This window comes from Triturus cristatus, chromosome 7 (genome assembly GCF_964204655.1).
Source record: "Triturus cristatus chromosome 7, aTriCri1.1, whole genome shotgun sequence".
NCBI classification, from domain to species: Eukaryota; Metazoa; Chordata; class Amphibia; order Caudata; family Salamandridae; genus Triturus; species Triturus cristatus.
This window is the reverse complement of record NC_140590.1, coordinates 67,078,554-67,100,728: the sequence shown is the minus strand read 5'-3', so window position 1 is coordinate 67,100,728 and position 22,175 is coordinate 67,078,554.

Sequence of the window (22,175 nt, the reverse complement as noted above, 5' to 3'; positions counted from 1 at the left end):
CTTTTAACATTTTGCAGGCATAATTAGACTTAGTTCATCTTTACCTGCAGCTATTTCTAAAGAAAAGCGGTAGGCCATGGTGAATGACCAGTGGAGTACACTAGATGACCACGTATGCATATTTTGGTTAAAAATTGGGAAACATCTAATCGATTCGGTAGGTGCAACACTGTTGTAATGTACGATGGGTCTGGTGTTAAACTTGTAAAACGATACATGACGTAATTTAGGCTTTGACCATTGGTTACTTTTTAGTTGGGAAATGGGGAACGCTTTCTATAAATGCTCTGGCGCTGACTCTTTTGCTTTAACAATTGGGATACAATGTATTAATCTTGCTTCTCCCGAAATGAACTGTGTCTAATTTATGGGTAACAATGCATTTGACCATATAGAGGGTCCAATTCAGACATTAGTGATAATGCCATTAAGTAGTAACTATGCTATTTGGAAATGATATAAATACAATAAAAGTGAATGATGTTAAAACTCTTCTAATAAGTTACAATCATCTGTGAGGTTTTTAGGTTAAAAATGAGAGCCCTGTCAATTTTTTGTAGGCAAATCAGGCTCTCCTGTTTTAATGCTATGTTATCAATCGTATGTATGTAATGAATTATATGTATATAAATATGCTTTTCATTACAGTGTATTATATATGTGTTTTTCTAATTTGGTTTTACAGCCCTGATGAAGTTTGTGGCATAGAATGAAACGCGTTGGCTGTTTTGCTGTTTGCTGTACAATTGTCAACATTGTAAACAAGAATAAAGAAACTTTGATTTTTTTCAACACTGGATGGACATTCGTATATTTACTCCTCTATGGACTCTTTTGTAAGGTGGTGCAACCTACAGTTATTACAAGTACCTTCTATTTGAGTCTACATGCTTACTCCGCAACTAACACAGTATATAAGGCCCATGGTCTTTGTATTCACGTCACAACCTCCTGGAACACTTGAGGGTGTTGTATGGACTTGGTCTCACTCATGAGTGAATAAACTTGTTATTTTGAATTCCAGCTTCAGTGCCAATCTCTTCTTTGTTGGTCTAGGGACCCGTGGACAGATAAGAGTGAACCCCTGCACCGGTGGGCCCTTAAAAAGGCTCATTTCCACAATACACTAGGGCATTGACCATTTTGACAATTCCCCTTTTGGAGCACCCATACTGTTGGTTCTCACCCAATCTCCAACTGCAAACACTCGTCTCCCTCTTTTTAGTTTGTCATTATGCCTACTTACATACTTGTCCTGGTTCTTTTTGACCTTACTCTCTAGATTTTTCTTGCACACATGCCGTATGAGACCCTTGAGCATCCAGCCTGGAGAAACTCATGTCCCTGGCTGTCTGCCCTTTAGGAGCATAAAAGGGATCTCTTTGGTGATGGAATGGAGCATGGTGCAGTGGCTCCACAACATCTCCTTTACAGCTTCCTTACTATCCCTACCTCTACTCTCAGTCAATTGAAAACACTCCATCAAGACTCGGTTGAACCTCTCAATGAGACCGTTCACCCTGGGGTTTTAAATACAAGTGGTATGGTGAGATATACCCTTCTTGGACAAGTAGGTTTAAAAAATTTCCGCTACAACCTGGGTCCTATTGTCTGTGACCAAAGTGTCAGGACAATCCTCCCTGCGGAAAATTTGGTTGCAAATTTCGATGATTTTCGCTGCTTTAATTTCTTCAGAGAACGCCACCTGGAATGCTAATCGATTAATACCAAGGCAAATTTATTTGTTTTCCCTTTGGCTGAAAATGGTCCAAAAATGTCTATAGCCTCTGTCTCTGTGCACCATTCCATCCTGGAGAGCTCCGTCCATACTGTCCAGAACTCACCAAACCTTTTTTTAGGATCACATTAGTTCTAGAAGGATTGGACAATTCATTCATTAACTCCCTCATGGTGGCATCCTCCCCCACCGTCGACTTCCACTCATCCACTGTGATGGCGCCCTCACATGACTCGGATACACTGGCCACCACACAGTCATCATTGGAATCTTCTTTTTCGTCTCCGCATTTCAGTGGCAAATGAGATAAACAGTTGGCATTTATGTTGCGGTTCCCAGTAACATAACTCAATGACAAATCATACCCCTGAAGCCTGTACAACCATTTGGCAATTCTGGGAGTAACCTTCCCCGCCCCCTTGGTGGTGAACAAATCTATAAGAGGCCTACGGTCTGACCTGACCTCAAGTAGGTCTTAAAGTAGTTTACACCCCACCAGAATGCTAGGGCCTCCTTGTCTATGAATGAATATGTAGCCTCTGCACCCTTAAGAGTGCGGGATGCAAAGGCCACCACACGTTCTTGCCCAAGATGTTTCTGCATTAGAACAGCTCCAAGCCTGTATGCACTTGCATCCACTAAAACCACACTACGATCCGATGGGTTAAAAGGTTTCAAAGCCACCGACTTGCTTTTTTTATCAGCACTCTCAAAGCATGTACCTTGTCAGCAAAATGCTGGACAAATTTGGAATCAAATTTGACTAAACCAAGGAATGAGAGCAATTGCTCCTTGTCATGCAGTAGTGGTGCATCCCCTATGGCATCCAGCAGTTTCTTTTTGGGCTTCACCCCCTCCCATCCTCCCGTGACAAGGTATGTCCAAGATAATCAATTTGCTTCACGCCAAATTTGCACTTGGTCACCGCCACAGTCAGACCAGCATCTTGCAACTTGTTCAACGTCTTATCGAAGATCATGTCATGTTCTTCACAATTAGCACCCCACACAAGAACATCATCTTGGAACACTGACACCTTGGACATACCCCCCAAAATCTTGCACATCACTAACTGGAAAATAGCAGAGGCAGACGCTAAACCAAAAGATATTCGCATGAATGGGAATACACCTGCGGCGTAATAAACTAAGTAAGATACCTTGACAATGAGGCTAAGCCATTCTGATAACTCTATTTATTTATGACTTGTGCCTCACATAGCCTTTGCAACTCCTTCCTTAATTGCTCCCTGAGAGCAAACTGCACATTCCTCACTTTGTGCACATATGGGACATTGTTGCTTTCAATACTATGCGATGCTCGAATTTAGCTAACCATCCAAGTTCCCCTCCAACAATTTGGAAACTTGGAACTCCACTTGGCTTTCTCTGCGTCTTTTGTCACATGTACCTGCATGGGATGGTTGGGATCTAATGTGATGGCTAACATTTTTTTTAACACCACCCTATTAGCGCTTTTCCTTTTTACACCACATACACTTTACTGGTTGCCTCCTTGCCTTTGTGTGATAATTTACAATTGAAAAAGCCCACCAAGGGAAGCTTGATGCCGCAGTAGCCCCCAGGCTCCATATCAGGGGGACTCAATTTGCAACTGCCCACTTTCTCCCATGTATCCTTATCTATGCTAGTGTATGGGGAACAAGAATCTGCCCAGACTGCAATTCTGGTACCATTAGTCCCTAAATTACATTTCGGTGGGTTATAGCCTTCCCGTATGTTGTGGACAGCGTCGTCACACACAACTGGCACTTCGACCTCCCTCTCATCAGATAAATACTCCTCCTCATAACACTCTCTAATTGCATGTACAGCACGCTTCCAATTCTCAGCTGAACCGGCATTGCACATACATGCAAAATGACCAATTTCTTTACACTTATAACACTTCTCCTTAGTGGCTACACACTTACCCGAGTCTGCCATGTGTTTTATGCTACCACATCTGTAACAAACCCGATTGTGCTTGGGCAAAAAGTTTGTGACATTTTTTTTCCCCCTTCTTGGATGCATTTTTCGCTACAGCGCAAACCTTTGCAGAGTCACTCTTATCTTTCACTTTGTCAGTGCTCAACTCCTTGATATACCTAGATGTGTTCTCTGTGCATCTAGCCACTTCAATGGTTTTCTGTAAAGATGGATCTTTCAAATAGGTGGTCTGCCCTACAGATAAATTTGCCTGGATAAATTTGCCCCACTGAAATTCCCTACCTGTCTGTTACATTTTGGAGTGTATGATTTGTGGTGACCTACACTGGAGTACCAACTGCCGCAGCGAATACAGAACAGCGTGGTACCACACAATCGCCACACAATCAAATATTGCCTAAAATGCTTAAAATAATACTGCACACAGTGGCATAATGTCATGCAAGCAATGATCCAGGATGCTGTCCAATAATCCAGAGTATCACAGTTTCTCAGAATACACAAAAAAAACACAAATTAAAATAATTAAAGCCTGTCTAATTTTATTGAATCTTCTTGCCACCTTGAGCCCAACCAAGCTGGCTTCAGACCTGCCCACTCTACTGAGACCGTCATTCTGGCAGTCCTGGACACGCTTAGGAGTAATGCGGACGCAGGGATCCCCCAAGCCCTTGTACTCCTGGACCTGTCGGCCGCGTTCGACACGGTGGACCATAACATCCTTCTCCACCGTGTCGGACAGGCAGGCATCCAGGGTACCGCCCTTAAGTGGGTCGAGTCGTTCCTGACCGGAAGAACACAGGCTGTCCGCCTTGGCCCCTATACCGCAACAAAAACCCCCACGACCTGTGGAGTCCCTCAGGGCTCCTCCCTTTCACCACTCCTGTTCAACCTATACCTCCGGCCCTTGATCCACTCACTTCAGAAATGGGACATTACTGTTTACAACTATGCCGATGATTTACAAATTGTCCTCCCTCTAAACTCACCTCATGCCATCAATACGTTTCAAACTGTTATGATCCATATCCAACATTGGATGAACTTGAATCAGCTAAAACTGAACCCCGGGAAAACCGAGCTCCTTCTCCCCAGACTCAGCCATGCTCACTGGGGTTCGCAGTTCTGGCCCCCTGAGCTAGGTCCCCCCCCCAGTCCCGGTCAAATCAGTGAAGAGCTTGGGTGTGATTATCGACACCGAACTTTCTCTCAAAGCTCAAGTGGGTGCGGTCATCTCATCTTGTATGTACCAGCTCCGGAAGATCCGCAAAGTTCGCCACCTACTTCCGCCTGCCGCACTCACCCAGGTCGTCATCTCGCTAGTACTTTCTCGTCTGGACTTTTCCAACCCCCTCTACCACGGTCTCCCACAATCTTTGCTGCACCGCCTTCAGGTTGTCCAGAACCAAGCGGCCCGCCTCATTCATAAAACTCCTAGATGGCAATCGGCAAAACCTCTACTTCACAGCCTGCACTGGCTACCAATAAGCCAAAGGGCAGCTTTCAAGGTGGCCTGCCTCACATTCAAGGACCTCCACTGCGCCGGCCCCGCATTTCTCAAATCCCTAATCACTCCCCATCGACCAACGCGCAACCTTCGATCAGCCCACCTTCATCTGCTAGTCACCCCCAAAGCCAAAACCAAGAAATTCGGTGGTCGTCGCTTCTCCCACCTAGCTCCCGGACTTTGGAATCCTCTCCCTCTTTCCATCAAATCCAGCCCTTCCCTCCTGAATTTCAGAAAATCACTCAAAACTCACCTCTTCCCACACCTTGGTTAAAAACATCGTCACTCACGCTTCCCTCTCACTCACTCTGTCTTAAAGCGCCATGAAGCCTTTGGTGTTAGCGCGCTCTATAAAATGCACTTAACATAACATAACATAACAAAGCAGTCACCGTTGTTTGATCCAATGGACTGCTTCCTCATCGCTCAATGCTGCTGGCTTCCTCCTCACTCAATGCTGCTGGTCCTCATCTCGTTTCAGTGCCGCACGATGACACCAGCGCTGTGGGGTCTCCATGGTAATGCCCAGCACTCTTGCAAGTCGTCGTGGCGTTGCCAAGCGCCTGACATCCACTTTCTAGGTGCAGAAACAAAGCCCATCCTGGGCAGAGCTGTCATGCCTCCTCCCCCAGGATGGGTTGGGTCCACAAAAGGGAAAGCTTCAAATCCCTGCTGCCTTTGTACGCTGCCCCTCCCCTTTGCTTCCCCCTGCAACCGGCTCCCACCAGTTCTGACCCCAAATTGGGTGCGAGATTTGATGGAAAAACTGAGCTAGGATGAGAGGTGTGCCCACCTTTGCCAACCTCAACCCTCATGTGGGGGAGGCGAGGTGAAGCACACATCTCAGTCCCCTTCAATTTAGAGATGAGGAGACCCAACAAATCAGGAAGAGGCTCATGCCCCCCTCCCACTGGAGGGTGGCATGATAGGGAGTGTCCTCACCCCAAGGAATGGACCACTTGGTACCGATCTGCACACCCCTGTAACACCCCTAAATTTAGTATTTAGAGGCAACTCTGAACCTTGCGTCCTCAGATTCTCAGAAGAAAGAAGAAGGAACGAAGGTAAGAGGACACCAACTGCTTTGGCTCCAGTCCTACCGGCCTATCCTGACTCTCATCTGCCTACAGGGCAGAAACTGGCATGTCCAGTAGCCCCCCAGAAAACAGAGAACCTGCCCTGCACTCACCTTACAGACTCTGTCTCCTGTGAGCCCCGTATTTGCTCAACAAAGACTCCAAAAACAGAACTCGGACCCAGGTGGCTCTGCAGTTCTGCAGCACTCTGCACCCGACGCACACGGCCCGATTTCGAGTGGAAATAGACCATGAGGAGGTCTCCCCAGTGGTCCTGATCTGGAATCTGGTGACCCCCGACCTCCCTCAAGCTTTAAGATGACCCTTGCAGCCTCAACCTGAAGGGTCCCCCCAACTGCGACCTGAGCTGGTAAGAAGACCCGACGCCAAAAGACACCTCTGCACCTGCCGCCCCACGGCCTTGGGAGGCCCAACCGATGGTCTCCAGGCATCCCCCAAGAATCCAACTTACTGCTCCAGACAGTGGTTGCCTTCAGGAAGTCTCCCTGTCCGAGCCTGCAGCCTCTTTGCCGAACCGGAGGTCTCCATTGGAATCCTCAGGGTCCCTGATGTCTTTTTGGCACACTTAACCCGGCCGCCCCTGTGCCGCTAGTGGTGCAGCTCCAGTGCTGATTGTTGGCACCTGCAGTGCTGACGTTAACCCCAGGAGTTTTGCTCCCACACCCGAGTGGCCTGCTCACAAGCAGTCCCTGACCAAATGCCCCCTTATCCCCATTGTCTAACAATGGGCCCATACACTCTGCACCCAGCCGCCCCAGTGCCGCTGGTGGTGAAATTTGAGTGCCTATCTAGACGTTGGGGAACCTTGGTACTAATCTCCAAAACGCCCATTCGTAAAAAGTTTACTTACCTGTGAAACTGATAACCATTTTTCTCCCATAGATACCAATGTTATGTGTTTTTGTTCCTAAAATGTTGTGTAGAGCTGTTTTATATGAAGAAAAAGTAACTACATTGCACATCCTTAAAAAAAAAGTCTTACTCACCTTGTATTGTGAGATCCCCAGCATGGCATCTAGGCATATCACCCCATGTAATCGATGTAATCTAAACGTAATCTAAAAGTATTCCAAAAGTAATTACTGTGTAATTTCAACTGCTTTTTGAACCAATACCAACCTGTAACGATAGCAAATCAATTACATATTGCACTTCTTGAAAAGCTATATGATTAAAAGTTTAGTCCTGCTTGGTTCTGAAAATAAGCTATAAGTATACCTATTTAATTCTCACCTAATTGGTCTGGATTGAGTCTCTGAGTGTGTGCTATCAGTCTTGAGCGAGTGACTACAATAAATGCTTAACATTATCCTCTGATAAGCTTAACTGCTCACCTACACTACCACAAAGAGATTCTGGGGACTCTCTGGACTCTATGCACACCATACCTTACTTTGGTATAATGTTAGAAATGGGATTTCTGGTTGGCTAGGGCTTGCGCCAAAGCCAGGCAGAAACCACCACTCTAGTCAGGGCAAGGAAGTTACACGCCAAAGATAACCCCTGCTCACCCCCTTGGTAGCTTGGCACGAGCAGTCAGGCTTATCCCGGAGGCGATGTGTAAAGCGTTTGCGCGCGCACCCAGCAGCAACACCCAAGGCCCACCACAAAGGAAACTCCACACAAGGTTATATATAAAAATAGCCTTTGTATTATACCAAAACACATTAGATAATATTCACACAATTTACACTGTGCCAACTGGCACTGGGCAGAATTTTACAAGGTACTATTTAGACGGGACAGGGCCACATGGACCACTGTCAGAATTAGCACAAATCACCAATAGTAAATGTAGAACATATACCAATGGAAACACAAAGTATACTGTAGAGCACAACCAGTAACTACTGGCGCAATAATGACCTCAGCGTCATCACACTAGCATCAGGTATAAAACCTATCCTGCATCCATCACAGGGGCATAAACACATTATGCAATTTCTCATTAGTCTTACACATTAGACCTAACCACCTAAGTATAACTACACTAGGGGCGTATATCGCACAGGGAAGTACAATCTCCCTAACATCAACCTAAACAGGTAAAACAACCTTCTAGGCAGAAATGACCACATTTAGAGGTATAAGACACAGGGTGCGCAAAACATGCTATACACAGTACATTTCCTAGCACCAAAATCACATTAGCAGGAATCACAATAACACCTCAATTCACATTAGGGTCCAGGTCGCCCAGAACCTAAACGTAGCAGCTGCCCACTACTTGCTGGGCAGCTGGGGACAAGCACAGGGCCTAAACGCTGCAGCTGGCACTAAGTGCTGCGCAGCTGGGGAAGGCAAATAGGAGGCATGGGCTCTCAATGGTCCCTGTAACAATATCCAACACGCTGGAGCCCCCTGGGCTCTGAAACATACACATGTCCCCAAGCGTTGGAGCCTCGTAGGCTCAGAAGCAATAATGCCCCCTTTGTTGGAGCCTCAGGGCTCTTGAACAATAATGCCCCCTTCGTTGGAGCCATCTGGGGCTCTAAAACAACATACATGCGCCCTCCGTTGGAGCCTTCTAGGCTCTAGAACAATGTCCCCCGTCGTTGGAGTCCCTTGCTAGGACTCAGCAAAATCAAATGCCCCCGTATGTTGGAGCCTCACGGGGCTGGTGAAAATCAATGCGGCGTACGTTGGAGCGCACCAGCGCTCTAGACAAACAATGCCCCTTCGTTGGAGCCTCCCTAGGCTCTTAAACACATAATCTGCCCCCGTAACGTTGGAGCGGCCCACTGCACAAACGGGGCCGCTCTGACACGGTGCCTCGCTGGCACACATACACGGGAGAGGGCATGTTGGAGCGGCCCACTGTCCCACTGGCCCACTGGCCCAGTCCCTACGCTGGGGATTCGCTCTGGGGACAAGGACGGCATCTGAGCGCTGCAGAGCATGCACGCTCCTCTTCCTGGCAAAAATAAAGATAAAGCGCTCCCAAGGCGCTAGAAGGCTGTTGCAAAGGTCCTGGGGCAAGGGAAATAAAGCAAGTCGCCCTAAAAGTCCTGGAGGCATCAAGGGGGCAATGCAGGGCCCAGGGGCCAGCACACAGGGCCCTCCAGCAGGGAGGCAGCCCCCGTGGCGGTCCCTCCTGGGCCCCACCAGCAGCAAGCCCCCTCCTGTCAGGATCCAAAAGCAGAACATTTTGTAAGGGGACACAGCCCCTTTTTATACACATAATCCTTTGTTCTCAAAGGTGCAGGGAAGGGGCGAACCAGATACAACTGGTTCCTGAGCACTTTGTTTTGCTCAGCCCCTCTCCCTATTCACAGAATAGGCCAGGGTCATCAGTCGCACCAAAGGGGGCGGAGCCAGCATTGTGTGGGGAAAGCCCAGCCCTATTCAGGTCCCAGGTATACTCCTCCCACTCATCAACAGGCAGCTCTCTCCACCCACCACTGGGGCAGACCCATCCTGACTCCTGGAGCCAGGCTCACCAGCCAATCACACGCCAGGCAGTCACTGCACATTTATGCCAGCGTCTAGAAGTGGCACTTGTACACTAGCTACATGGATGCCGCACACATCATCGCGCAGCATTTCATCACACGAGTCCGTACATACCAAACTCGCACCTGCACTCCCCACGCATCAGGAACTACCAGGGACACATACATTCCCCCATGCATTCCTATGGGAGGGCAGGTCAGTCTCACTCAAACACACAGAGCGCACGCGCTTTCTACTGGGACACAGTGTGAAAGCGCCTAGAGGCCTAGAACCACTAGTACAACACAGGAAAAAGGCTAGGCTACTACAAAAAGTTCTAGGGGTGAACTTGCCAGAAGGGCCAAGTCCAACAGTATAGTATATACAGAGCCAACTTCCTACAGGGTACAGGAGTGTAATAGTACCAGCACTTCTCAGCAGGGGTGTAATACAGTACTATCACTTCTCAGCAGGAGGAGGGTAAGTGTAATAGTGCCAGCCCTTCTCAGCGGGTGTATGGGAGTGTAATAGCAACAGCACTTCTTAGCAGGGGTACGGGGGTGTACTGTACCAAGACTTCTCAACAGGGATGCGGTAAGTGTAATACATTGTACCAACAATTCTTAGGCGGTTTTGCTGAGTGTAATATCGAGTGCCCTACCAGCAATTCTCAGCAGGGGTATGGTAGGAGTGATAGTACCAGCAGTTCTCCGCAGGGGAACAGTAAAAGTGCCATAACGTCTCAGCAGGAGTTTGGTAAGTGTAATAGTGCCTGCTATTCTCAGCAGTGGGACGGCAATGTAATGCAGTATCAGCACTTCTCATGAGGGTAGCTTGAGTATTTCCAGGCAGTACCATCACTTCTCAGCAGGTTGTACTTGTAATAGACAGTATGGAGAGATATTCTACGGCATTGGTAAAGTGGGCAATTGCCGAGGGCCCTCACCTTTCCAGGGGCCCCTGTGAAAGTGAACCTTTTCTCTATTGCTGCTGTCAATTTTTCGATTTCGAACGTATAATGGGATATTATATGGCACCTTGGGGCTTCAATTAGTAGAAAATGTGGAAAGGAAATTTAAAGTTCTTTTGACTAGGGGCCCGCAATATATTTTTTACCCAGGGCCAGCAGACGTCCTTAAGACAACAGTGACAGTACAAGCATTTTTTCAGCAGTACATCCTCTACTAGTAATAGACAGTACCAGTACTTTTCACCAGGGCTGTAATAAGTGTAATGGACAGCACCAGAACCTCTCAGAATGGTTGCTATAGTAGTAATAGACAGTACAATAACTTCTCAGCAGAGCAGCTTTATTAGTAATAGACAGTACAAGCATTTCTCGCCAGAGTAGCTTTACTAGTAATAGGCAGTACAAGCACTTCTCAGCAGAGCAGCTTTACTAGTAATAGACAGTACAATCACTTCTCAGCAGAGCAGCTTTACTAGTAATAGTCATTAGTGGCACTTCTCAGCAGAGCAGCTTTACTAGCAACAGACAGTACAAGCACTTCTCATCAGGGCAGCTTTACTAGCAACAGACGGTACAAGCACTTCTCAGCAGAGCAGCTTTACTAGCAACAGACAGTACAAACACTTCTCAGCAGGGCAGCTTTACTAGTAATAGACTTTAGTGGCACTTCTCAGCAGGGAAGTTTTACAAGTAACAGAGTACAAGCACTTCTCAACAGAGCAGCTTTACTAGCACTGGACAGTACAAGCACTTCTCAGCAGGGCAGTTTTTCTAGTAATAGAAACTAGTGGCGCTTCTCAGTGGGGCAGCTTTACTAGTAACAGACAGTACAAGCACTTCTCAGCAGGGCAGCTTTAGTAGTAAAAGACACTAGTGGCACTTCTAAGCAGGACATGTCTACTTGCAGCAGACAGTACTAGCACTTCGCAGCAGAGCAGCTTTACTGGTAACAGACAGTACAAGCACTTCTCAGTAGAGCAGCTCTACTAGCAACAGACAGTACAAGCACTTCTCAGGAGGGCAGCTTTACTAGTAATAGACAGTACAAGCACTTCTCAGCAGGGCAGCTTTACTAGCCACAGACAGTACAAACACTTCTCAGCAGAGGAGCTTTACTAGTAATAGACAGTACTAGCACTTCTCAGGGGAGCATCTTTACTAGTTAGACAGTAGAAGCACTTCTCAGCAGGGCAGCTTTACTAGTAATAGACACTAGTGGCACTTCTCAGCAGGGCATGTCTATTTGTACCAGACAGTACTAGCACTTCTCAGCAGGGCATTTCTATTAGTAACAGATGGTGCCATTACTATCTCAGCAGGACAGCTATACCAATTACAGACAGTACAGGCCTTTCTCAGCTGTGAAGCTCTGCTAGTAATGGTGCTTGTACTTCTAAGTAGAACAGGTCTTCTAGCAATAGACAATACATGCACTTCTCAGCACTGCTTCTGTATTAGTAATTAACAGTACCTGCATGCCTAAGCAGTGCAGCTGCTGTAGTAATAGTGTCAGCACCTCCCCACCAGGCAGCTCTACTAGAAACAGGGAGCACCAGCACTGCTCACAAGGGCAGGTCTAGCAAATATAGACAGTACCATCAATTCTCAGCAGAGCAGCTGTACTAGTAATATACAGTACAAGCACTTCTCAGCAGAGCAGCTTCACTAGTAATAGACAGTACCAGCACTTCTCAGCAGAGCAGCTTTACTAGTAAAAGCACAGTACCAGCACTTCTCAGCAGAGCAGCTTTACTAGTAAAAGCACAGTACCAGCACTTCTCAGCAGAGCAGCTTTACTAGTAATAGACATTACCAGCACTTTTCAGCAGAGCAGCTTTACTAGTAAAATCACAGGACCAGCACTTCTCAGCAGCGCAGCTTTAGTAGTAAAAGCACAGTACCAGCACTTCTCAGCAGAGCAGCTTTACTAGTAATAGACAGTACCAGCACTTCTCAGCAGAGCAGCTTTACTAGTAATAGACAGTGCCAGTACTTTCAGCAGTGCAGCTCTACTAGTAATAGACAGCACCAGCACTTCTTGACAGGCCAGCTCTACTAGTAATAGTACCAACATTTCCCAGCACGGCAGCATTACTGGTACTAGACAGTGCCTTCATTTCTCAGAGGGGCAACTTTATAGTTATAGACTGTAAAAACATTTCTTAGAAGTCCGTCTCAACTAGTAGCAGGCAAAGCCAGCACTTCTCAGCAGGACATCTCTGTTAGTATTTAACAGTACGAGTACTATCCCAGCAGGACAGCTATACCAGTAACAGACAGTACAAGCCTTTCTCAGCACTGCTTCTGTACTAGCAATTAACAGTACCTGCACGTCTGAGCAGTGAAGCTGCTGTAGTAATAGTGTCAGTACCTCCCCACCAGGCAGCTCTATTAGTAACAGGCAGCACCAGCACTTCCCACCAGGGCAGGTCTAGCAGATATAGACAGTACCAGCACTTCTCAGCAGAGCAGCTTTACTATTAATAGACAGTACCAGCACTTTTCAGCAGAGCAGCTTTACTAGTAATAGACAGTACCAGCACTTCCCAGCAGAGCAGCTTTACTAGTAATAGACAGTACCAGCACTTCTCAGCAGGACATCTCTGTTAGTATTTAACAGTACCAGTACTATCCCACCCGCACCAGTTACAGATAATACCAGCATTTCTCAACTCTGAAGCTCTACTAGTTATAGTACCTGTACTTCTAAGCACTACAACTCTACTCATAATAGATAATGCATAACATTCTCAGCAGTACTTCTGTACAAGCAATTAACAGTACCCGAGCAGTGCAGCTGTTGTACTAATAGTGTCAGCACCTCTCCACACGGCAGCTCTATAAGTAAAAGGCAGTTTCAGCACTTCTCACCAGGGCAGATCCTGGAGATTTAGACAGTACCAGCACTTCTCACCAGGGCAGATCCTGGAGATTTAGACAGTACCAGCACTTCTCACCAGGGCAGATCCTGTATATTTAGACAGTACCAGCACTTCTCATCAGGGCAGATCCTGTAGATTTAGACAGTACCAGCACTTCTAAGCAGGAAAGTTCTACCAATAACAGTACCTGCACTTCTTAGCAAAGCAGCCCTACTAGTAATATACAGTAATAACACTTCTCAGCAGTGCAGCTCTACTAGCAGTAGTTAGTGTCAGCACTTCTCAATAGGGTAGCTCTAACAGAAATGGACAGTAATACCACTTCTCAGCAGTGCAGCTCTACTAGTAGTAGATAGTGTCAGTACTTCTCAATAGAGCAGCTTTAGCAGTAATGGACAGTATCAGTCCTTCTCAGGAGGGCAGCCGTGTCTTTATCAGGATAGTACCAGCACTTCTAAGTAGGGTCACCACTTTTGTATTGGGACAGTAGCAGCACTTCTTAGCACAGCTGCCATACCTTCAGAGCGGCAGTACTAACACTGGTGGACAGTCACTCAGAATCGACTTCCCGCGGCATTGCAAGGGCAACGTGTCCTAATGCAAGGAAGAGAAGTGAACACTTAGTGCACCATTGGAGCAGTAAAAGACAGTCATAACTGGGAAACAATGAGCTCCTCACACTCTTAGACCACAGTGCCACTGCACCTGCTGCACTATTGATAGCTAAGCTGCTGGCAGCCTGTGAGGCTATTAGTATTTCTCCCTGACAAAGACTGTGGGCACTTGATACTGCTCCAGGGCACTGGAGGTCAGTGATGCAGGAACAATTTTCTGCCTGGGAGTGCTGGACTGGCCATTGAGCACTTTACATTATAGGTGTTCTAGCAGTTCTGGTGTTACTGAATGAGCAGTACAGCGAATGTGTAAACGAGCACTGGCAAATGCCAATATGTCTAGCTTGTGAATGAAAGTACTTTTTGTGTCACTGACGGGTTTAGGTACCCACTCCGTCATCCTACATGCACTCTGTCACTCATCTTTGCACTCATGCATCCATTCATCCATCCACTGATAAATTCTTGCATTCACTCTCTGACACAACCACAATAAAGCACACCGAACTCAACAACATATGCAAGATAAACTAAAAGAAAATTAGTAGAAATAAGAAAATATGCTCCTGTTAAAATATGGTGGGCATGAGCTTGTAATAATGAAAGTAAACACAGCAGCTGGTGTCTGCCTTACAGAGGTATTGTAAATAGTATTTTGTGGTTTTAAAGTTCAAGCCTGTTGAATCAATCAATCAGGGGAACTTGTAAAGCGCCCTACTTACCCGTGAGGGTCTCAAGACGCTGTGGGGGGGGGGGGGGGGGGGAGGGTGCCGCTACTGCTCGAAGAGCCAGGTCTTTTAAGTTCAGAAAAATTTTATTAAAGAAAAATGTTCAAATGTTACAAAATAAGACATAAGATAAGAAAAGGATAACAAACAAAAGCAAATATCAGATTAAGTTATGGCAACAACACAGGCTGTAATATGGAACATCAAAGATTGAGAGTAATTAAAAGCAAAAACTGGCAAATGGTATGAAATAATGCATTAAAACAAGGGATATGAAATATACATTATGCATAAAAGATAAGTTAAAAAAGAAGGAGAAAGGAATACCTTGTTTAACAAAAAATAGGAAGTCATGGAGGTTTAGCAACTTCTTGCTGTAACGGGGATAAGGACAGAGAGGTACAAGCACTCAAATCAAAAAATACTGTAACTGGACTCCACAATTCTCTTTGCTTAGTAGCTAAGGTTAAAGGATAAACAAAAGTCGTGTCTAATCTATGATTGTAGCAAACAGCATACCACCAAGCCTTATAAGATAATTTGGTATAATCCTTCCAATTTTTAGTTATTTGCTGAAATGCTACCGCTAATAGCAAATCTATTATTCTAACACTGCAAGTACAATGACCCCAGATGGGAGAGAGACTCCCTAGGAAAATGTGCGAGAGAGAAAAGGAGTGGGTGGAAGAAAAAATCTTATTGATTTGAGACCAAACCTGCTTCCAGAAGCTAAGAACAAGGTGACAACTAAAAAGCATGTGAAAAAGATCTGCATTTGGTAAGGAGCAGGACCAACACCTGTCAGAGGTATCTGGGAAGTGTTTGCTGAGAATGGATGGTGAAAACAATAAACGATTATAAATAAAAAACAGTGTTTGAGTGGTACTAGCGGCCCTGGAGGATCTACGAATCTTCAACCACAACTTGTCCCATAACTCAATGGGCCAAGAGGTTGCAAAATCTTTTTCCCAATTCTCCTCTGTCGCAGTTTTAATGCGGGGGAAGGATAGAGAGTGAAGAAAGGCGTATATCTTTGAAGCTTTAGAATGTTTGAGAAGTAAAGAATTCAGCGAGGACGCATCAGAAGGTGCGCGATTTGATGAAGGAGGTACAGCAAGATGAACCTCGTAGGCTTGCTGTAATGCGTGTGTCAATAACAAATATTTGGCTCGAAAGGCGAGAGGTAAATTGAAGAAGGTAGCAGCTAGATCAAAGGAGATGATTTGAGTATGATGAAACAGTTGGCGCACCCAAACAAGGCCACGAGATCTCCAGGATTTCCCAAAAATCGGCTTATTGTTGATTAAAATAGACGTATTATGCCAAATAGGTTGATCAAAAAAGGATGAATCAGGTAAACAAGGAAAGATTTTTAAAGTATGTTTAAGAATGGGAGTTGATATAGATTGAGGACGACGAGAAAACATAAGAAATTCTTTGAAGGAAAATGGAGAAATAAAAGACTGTTCTAAGGTCAACCAGAGCGGAGAGGATGATGAGGAGTCTTCAATCCAATGAGAGACTTGATGTAACAGGAAGGACTTGTGATACAAGGAAAAGTTCGGAAAGTTCACCCCACCTTCTCTTTTAGAGCGCATTAGCTTATATGAAGACATACGGGATTTTTTATGACCCCATAAAAAAAAAGATAGAATAGAATTAATTTTCTTGAAATATTTTAAGGGAATAGCAAGTGGTATGTTGGATATTGTAAACAAAACAATGGGAGAGAGCATCATCTTGATTGTGTCCAATCGTCCCCACCACGACAAGTATAGAGGATGCCATTTGTTAGTGAGAGTGGTAAGTTTTTGTACACAATCGTCCATACACCTAGCGATCGTACCCGAAAGAGAGGAGTGAAAATTGAGTCCTAAATATTTAATGTAATTAGGGCTCCAAGTAAAACCTGAAGCAGAGAAATCACCTTTAAAAGTTGCTTTAGTGAGTGGTAAAATTTCGCATTTATCTCTATTTAGTTTATAGCCCGACACTTGAGCAAAGGAGTGAACTTCGTCTAAAAATGCTGGAAGGGAAGTATCTGGTTGGGACAAAAATAATAAGACATCATCAGCGTAAGCTGCCATCTTAATGTCGGTACCATGAAAGTTAAAACCATGTATATTATCATTCTGCCGGATGTGCAAAAGAAAGGGTTCTAAAGCAAGATTAAACAGAAAGGGTGAAAGTGGGCAGCCCTGTCTAACCCCTCTCCCTAGCGAAAAGTAGGAAGATAAGCCCCCGTTTGCCGAAATTGCTGCTCTGGGACAAGAATAGAGAAACCAAAACCAAACCACCTCAAAGTTTTAAACAAATAAGGCCACTCAACCCGATCAAAAGCTTTTTCCGCATCCAAAGCTATGGCTGTGAGGGAATGAGGGTAATGTGAGGACTTGGAGAGAATGTCAAAAAATAATCTAGTGTTATCCGACAACAGTCTGCCTTTAACAAAACTGGATTGTTCTTTCCCTAAAAGGTCAGGTAATGAAGACTCTAAACGCAAGGCTAATGCTTTGGAAATTTTTTTATAATCTATGTTTATTAGGGAAATAGGACGGTAGTTTTTGCAGTGCTGAGGGTCGTTGCCCGGTTTCGGAATAATACAAATAAGGGCATCAGAGAAGGATACAGAGGCAGAACCGTTTTGAAGAAAGGTAGAAATAAGCAGATGCAATTTGGGGATTAGCAAATTAGAAAAACAGAAAAAGAATTCAACAGTGAAGCCATCCGGTCCCGGAGCCTTCCCATGTTTGAGGGTGTGAAGAGCCCGGAGAGCTCCCTGTGAGTAAGATCGGTTTCTAAAGAGGAGAGATCAGAGGAGTATTAAAAGGAGGAGAGATGGTTGACAAAAATTGGGATATGGACTGCTCAGTTGAAGATGCTTCGGAGGAATACAATGTTTCATAGAAGTGTAAGAATTCCTGTAAAATGTCTTCGCTTTTATGTTTCAAGAACCCGTCATGACCATAAACCGATTCAATGTTAACGTTATTTTGTCTCACCTTTAGATAATTAGCCAATAATTTACCAGCCTTATTCTGCCCGCCATAGAACTTGGCACTGGACTTTAAAAGAAAGTTAGAGGCATTAAATGTGGAATCTTTATTAAATTGAAGTTTGGCAGAAATGAGGTCGTTTAAGCAATCTTTTGATTTAGAAGTATAATATAAGTGCTCTAATTGTTTAATTTTGGAAAGTAGAACATAGGCGGCTTGCTGGGCTTTCTTTCGTTTACGAGAAACATAATTGATGATGAAATCTCTGGCTGATGCTTTGAAAGCGTCCCAAACTACAGGAAAAGGAACTTCGCCTGTATGATTAAACAAAAACTATTCGTGAAAAAAGGATGTAAAAGAAGAAACAAATTGTTCATCAAGAAGGAGAGCATTAGTAAAGCGCCATTTTTTAATGGAAGTAGGCTTTCGCAATACATCCAGGGTAATGGAAACTGGGGCATGATCCGAAATCAAAATGGAGCCAATATCAGAAGAAACTAGGGATTGGGTAAGATGATGTGAGATAAAAAAATAATCTAGTCGAGATTGAGTCTGGTGAGGGGGTGAGAAGAAAGAATATTCACGCAAGGTAGGATTACATAACCTCCAGGCATCAGTGAGTTTGTATTGTGCAATGAGGTGAGTGAAAGACTTTTGTGATTTATGCGGAGTGTAAGCGCTAGCAGAATGTCTATCCAGAAAGGGGTCAAACACTTCATTGCAATCACCTACTAAAATGAAGTTATCAACATAATGTTGAGTGATTAATGGAGCTAAAGAAGTCCAGAAGGAGGCGTCTCCACTTGTTGGAGCGTATACATTTAAAATGGAAATAGGAACATTATCTAGATTAAAATTAACTAACACCCATCTACCTGAAGTATCAGCAAAATGCGTCACTGACTTGACTGGAAGAGATTTTTTAAATAGAATCAAAACGCCATTGCGCTTACCATCACCTGGGGAAAAATACACTTCACCCACCCAACCTCTTTTTAGTTTGGCAGACTCATCTGCAGACAAATGTGATTCCTGTAAACATGCTATATCTGCATTGAGTTTGGTCAAGTGAGATAGAACTCTCTGTCTTTTAATTGGTGAATGTAAACCTCTAACATTCCATGAAATTATTTTCAAAGGCATAAAACAATGTTAAGGGAGTATATCAAGATACCAGTAAATGAAGAATTATGTAAATGAAAGCTATTAAAAGCATATATACATATGGAGAAGAAACAACGAATATAAAGGAAGATAGATTCATAAAAAGCAGCAGAGTGAAAGCCAGTTAAATGATGGAGAAAAAATGAGAGAATAGAAACGAAGAAATCTAGTGAAGTCATAAGCAAAAAAGAAGAAAAATGAAGAGACTGAAACAGGGAGGAAGGACAAAAAATGTGCTGAAGAGAAATACAGCCAAGGGTGAAGTGAGGCACTGAGGAGCATAAAGAAGAAAGAAGAAGAAATGTAAAAACATTAGAACAACAGAGGAAGAATAAAAAACGTGCATATTGTCGAGAACAAACAAAAGGGGAGGAGGGTGGAGGCCACATAGAACAGTGACGGACCATAAGCTCCCAAGGGAAGGCAGGGAAGGAGGACAACCGCAACGAACTCCATGGATATGAAGGTGGATGGTGATGAAAAGGAAAAAATCTGTGCGAAAGGGAAGAAGGGGAAAAAAGGATGCAAGTTAAACATAGAGAGTATATAAGTTTGACGTAAAACAAGCATTTAGGAAAACTGTATAAGCATAACAATCATGAAAAACCAACAAGAACATAGCATAGAATCATTAATACGAGATAAGTGAGTGATAACCAATTATTAAGAAGAACTGGATGAAGCAGCAATGTCCATATTGTTGACGTTATGAGAGTACAGAAAGCTTTTTAGTTTTATCGGGTCGTCATAAGTAGTAGTCTTGTTGTTGAAAGTCACCTTGAATAGGCAGGGATGAAAAAGTCCTTATCTCGCTCCCATAGAACGAAGCTGTGGTCGAAGTGAAAGGAATTCTTTGCGCCGGTCAGCAGTGGATTTAGCATAATCCTGTGAAAAGAAAAGCTGATTGCCAGACCAAGTAAGCCGAGGAAGTGCTTTGGCTGCAGATAGGACGGTGAGCAAATCTGTATATTCCAAAAAATAGAGGATAACCCCTCTCGGCCTTTTAGTGTGAGTAGTAGAAAATCCATTAGGATGAGGACCTAAACGATGAGCCCTTTGTATGTTAAGATTAGTGATATCCGGCAACTGGAGAACCTTTGGCAAGAAGAATTTGAAAAAAGCAAGGGTATCAGACCCCTCTGAATTTTCCGCCAGGCCATAAATACGAAGATTATTTCTCCTACTTCTATTCTCCAAATTCACAATTTGTCTGTGGAGCGTAGAGACTTGAACACACAATGGATCAACCTTGGCAACAGAAGAAGTAAGAGTATCCACATTTTGTTCTAGAAGGGTTACACGAGCATCAATATTTGACCACTTGTCGGAAAGCAGCTGAAGAGTGTTTTTGGTTTCCTCAAGAGTAGTTTTGGTTTCTTCAATAAAAGGGCGCAAGGCTCTGATTTCTTCCAAAAGGATATCCATCGTTACTGATGAGGTTTGTTTGGGAGGAGAAGGTGGGTCTTTTTTTAGCCTTTTGGTGGAACCTTTGGTAACACCACTGGTTTGTGGCGCTGAAGTAGGAGAATAGCTCTTAGTAGAGGGTTCAGATGAATCATCCATTTCCAGGCACCGATATCTAGATCCCGTGTGTAGGAGAAATTTACGAGGAGTCGGAGAAGGCTTGCGTAGCTCCTTATACAATCTACCCATAGAGGAGATGGCAAGAGCCACTAAAATATGCCACAGCAGGCAAACTAGCAATATAAGGCTCCTAATATAAATGCAAATCTAAACATGAATAAAATATGACCATATATAATAACAATTTTGAGTCATTAAAACCATTGGGCCATCGAAATAGAACTAGTAAACTAAATTGTGTACAAACAAGTGCAGTAAAACTAAGTGCTATGAGTACAAGTTATTATTGACTAAGCATCAGAGATAGGTCAAGTAAAGATATAGCATGTTATATCAAGAAAGGAAAGAACTCCCAGGGAAAGAACATATAATGTAGGTAGTCAGTGTGAGAGGTTAATTAAGTTTGAAGGGTAGAAACAGGGAAGTGAAGAAAAAGGAAACGTAATATATAGTGTAGTGCAACAACAGGCAGGAAAAACATGACAGAAAAAGAAGAAGAAAAAATAGGGTCACCATTAGGTACATAGACAGTAACAGTTCTAGAAAAAAGAAATGATAAACTTAGCGATAAGAGCGCCAAGTAGAGCATGAGAAAAGAACATTTGATACATAACCAAATTAAACCTCATAAAAATCGGATATGGATTTACAGCAGTTTAAAGAAGAAATGCACTGTAAGAAAAAGTGACAATGACATCCAAAAGCGTGGTTAAAACAACCCTTCGTGGGTATAATTGAAAGAAACAGGGCTATTTATCCTTTAAATGAAACATTAGTCAGCTTAGAGGTACATTGCAAATCTACGGAGAGTAGAGCTTAATCAGCTACTTCAACAAGATGGCGGCTGCATTATCTGAAGAGAACACCTCATATAGTCATGGAATAATTAGGAACATGGCACATAAAAGTGAAAAAAGAAATGCGACCCATATTTGTTTAGGTGCAGAGGGGAGTATCTTCAAATAAATTAATGATTAGTCAAACTGCGACATCACTATGAAGGTGTAGTAGGAGTCAAAAGCGACAGGAAATTCAAACTGCTCAAAATTGCTCAAAAAAGAAAAAGAAACTCTCAAGCAGTAGCTGAATCACTTCAAGGCAGATAAGAGAGTCTGTCAAGGCGATCCGCAGGCTGCCAGTAGAGAGAACACTCAGATTAAACCACCGATATCTTAACTAATCCAGAAACGCTAGAAGTGGAGCTCCGTCAGCGTTGGCACAAAATGGCGGCCGTTAGGCTGAATGCCGGCACCTCACACATTTGCCGAGAGAAAAGGAATATCCACAGGCAATAACTGGCGTCCAAAATCATCCCAGCGGATCTTCACCCGATCCGAAGTCGATATCCATGACTTCTGTGAGTGAAGACGTCGTAAGGAGTTTCGTCGCGGTCCTCAACCTCCGCGCCGCCCGGGAGAGCTATTAAAAAGCCGCCATGTTCCGTGGGCGCTAGCCACGCCCCCCCCCCGAAGAGCCAGGTCTTGAGGAGTCTTCTGAAGGCGAGTAGGTCTTGG